The following is a 3,166-nucleotide window of genomic DNA, read 5'->3' as shown; positions in this document are numbered from 1 at the left end:
TTGTGTTGATATCAAACTTGCCACATGGTAAGGCAACTTTCATAACAATACAATGGCAACTTTATTAATTATGGGATAGCAACTTTAGGGGCAAAAAAAAAGGTTTGTCGGAACATACCCAAGAGGGATCTGCTAGGAAGCCCTCGATGATAAGAAGGTAAGTATGAAAACAGATTATGAATCGGCATATGTTTTAGTCCATAGAGCACTATTTTTAAAATTGTACCCTCCTTACATCATCACATGCATGCATGCAACTTTGTGTGCAAATGCATGCTTTACTCAAAAAGCATTTCCTATCAAACGGTCCCTTGTTAGTATTTTCATTAAATAATCATTGATACATTTGTTTACATCTCTATTACTAGTGGAGAGTTGGCATGTTTGTCTCACCTCCCATCGCTCTATCCATACTGGTTTTTTCCTATCCGTACGTGCATTACACACTGATATTTGGTACGATATTTTTTGCGTTTTAATTTTGTGATTAGTGCTGCCATTGATATTTGGTATCATATTAACAACATGATAAACATGTAGAGCGCTCACTATTGGAACAACCTGAGTTGTTGGATTAATATAATTTGATGGCCAAGATTAGTTGGATCTGCCCTTTGGATCTTTCTATATTAGTATAGATATAGATAAAAAAATTGAATCAATTTGCTCGACTCTCCATGTTGATTTTTCCCTGCCCCCTACCTTGGTTTTTTTCCTCCACACCCTTGGTTCGCAATAATGTAAGCCGAAAATGTGCTTTCCTTTCCTTCTCCTACTAGAAGTCATGCCCTGAATTAACTCAATCAAATCTTATCAGAACTATATACTGCATTAACTCAATCGGATAAAATCAAATATTATCAATATCTCAACCAAATCAATAATTTCTTGCCTTCACGTGACCATATCCAAATCAAATCAAATCAAATCTTACCAAACCTCAACTAGATCAAAACTTTAATTTCCTTCCCTACCTATATTCAAGTCAAATCAAATCAAACCTTATACAAATTTACAATATCTCTACTATTAAAGGAGAGTTTGTACGTCCGCCTCACCTTCCACTGCCTCATCCACACCATTTCCCTCCCACTAAAAACCGAATAGGTTCGCTCGACCCTCCCCGTTGGTTTTTCCCCTACCTTAGTTTTTCTCTCTAGGCCCCCTGGTTTGCAAAAATCTAATAAAAATGGTGTTTTTCTTTCATTTCCTACTAAAAATCATGACATGCACCAGCTCACTAAAATCTTAGCAAAACCATGAACTGCATTAACTCAATCAAATCAAATCAGATCAAATCTCATCAAAACCTCAACTTGATCAATATTTTCCTTGCATCTAGTAACCATATCCAAATCAAATCTTTCCAAAATCTCAACTAAATCAAAATTTTGATTGCCTTCCCGTATTCATACTCAAATCAAATCAAGTCAAATCTTACCAAAATCTAGAATATCTCTACTATTAAAATGTAATTGGTAAATGCACCTCGCCGCCAACCGCCCCATCCATGAGGGTTTTCCCCTCCCACTGAAAATCAAATCGATTCACTCGGCCCTCCCTTTGGTTTTTCCCCGCCCGGCTTTGGTTTATTTCTCATATTGCCCCCTGGTTTGCAATAATCTAAACCAAATCGATGTTTTCCGTTCCTTGTATAATTGGTCTATGGTAATTATATTTACCTAATATCAACGTACATTCAATATCTTTCCTAATTTTAGCATGCAATGCAATTAATTTCTTTTCTGATATAGCGTGCATTCCACGTACACGATTACAAGTTTGGTAAAAAATAAAGCAATTCCTAAAACACCAAGCAAGATAACACTATAAAGGTGCCACAATTACTTCAGGAACATGCCGTGCACAGACGTATCATCACATATCCCATCCTCTTGAGTCTGGATTTGTTGAAGACATGAAGTATTGCCAAGTAACACTCCTCCTGGCCTTGATCGTTCTTGCCTCATCACCAGGTACATACTTTGTGTTATTGTGTACCATATAACATGCATGACAACTAAATATCAGTGTATTTTTCTCTCCATCCATCTTCGCATTGGTATATTTGGGATTTATTTACCTATTCTTATCGTGTCAATTGTGCAAGCAGCCATGGCGACCAAGTGCCCTCCAGAGTACACCTGCACCAAGTACATCAACCAGGGCCCATGTGATGCCGCCAAGTGCATGATGGACTGTGTGAGCGCGTACAAGGGCGCAGGGGAAGGCCAGTGCTTCCCTCAAGGATGCAGGTGTTCCTACTGCTGCAAGCCGCATCAACGAACTATTTAACCGAGCTTGGCCACCACGCCGTTTGGAGACGTGTTGATGGATGATGTGGTGCAAATTGCAAACTTAACTAGAATTTGTTTATTCTGCTTTTTTGAAGTAGTTATAAGAGACTCTTGTAGCATGATCATCGTTCTATCTAATATGAAGAGTAATAATAAATGGGCATATTGTAGGTTATATTTAGGGGGCAACTATGCAGTGTGCGCTTACTTTTTTCCTTATGGAGTGCCATGTCCCGACAACCGACCTCCTTCCATAAATAGAAAGACCCAGAGTATGTGGTTCTCAATGGATCGTGTAGCTGGTGCTGAGAAGTATTTTTTTTTTGCCATGGTTTGAAATCCCAAAACCCAAATGCTACCTTTCACTCCGGGAAAGTATCTAGTGCTCCCAGACTTGGGGTGCTCCCGGTGCTCCAAATGTTTGAAAAATAGTTTTATAATGTTCAAAAAATTCTGAAAAAATGCAGCAGATCAACGGAACATCGATGTCTCTTGTCACAAAATTTCAAATCAAAATTCGAAACATTGCTCGAGATACAAAAATGACAAATTTTTGTACATAACATAAGTTGGGCTTTAGTTTTGGCCCATTATCACATTGATGTCAAATTTGTCATTTTTGTATCTCGAGCAATGTTTCAAATTTTGATTTGAAATTTTGTGACAAGAGACATCGATGTTCCGTCGATACGCTGCATTTTTTTTAGAATTTTTTGAGCATTTTAAAAAATGTTTTTCACATCGGAGCACCGGGAGCACCCTAGGCCTGGGAGCACTAGATACTTTCCCCTTTCACTCCACCTTTTGCGCACACCCTCACCACTTACTTTTCGTATCATTTCCACCAAATGACCGTTTTTGAAAGTTAA

At 38.3% G+C, this 3,166-nt stretch overlaps 1 long non-coding RNA gene across 1 annotated transcript; it reads left to right on the top strand.

Moving 5' to 3' along the window:
- Positions 1-1,861: 1,861 nt before the first annotated feature.
- LOC119314357 lies at positions 1,862-2,472 on the top strand. Its single transcript, XR_005152277.1, has 2 exons — positions 1,862-1,976; positions 2,114-2,472. It is a non-coding gene; the product is annotated as an uncharacterized LOC119314357 (long non-coding RNA).
- The last annotated feature ends 694 nt before the right edge of the window (positions 2,473-3,166 follow it).

This window comes from Triticum dicoccoides, chromosome 6A (assembly GCF_002162155.2).
Source record: "Triticum dicoccoides isolate Atlit2015 ecotype Zavitan chromosome 6A, WEW_v2.0, whole genome shotgun sequence".
Taxonomy (NCBI): Eukaryota; Viridiplantae; Streptophyta; class Magnoliopsida; order Poales; family Poaceae; genus Triticum; species Triticum dicoccoides.
Note: the sequence above shows the minus strand (reverse complement) of the source record. Positions and strands in the feature narration are given on the sequence as shown.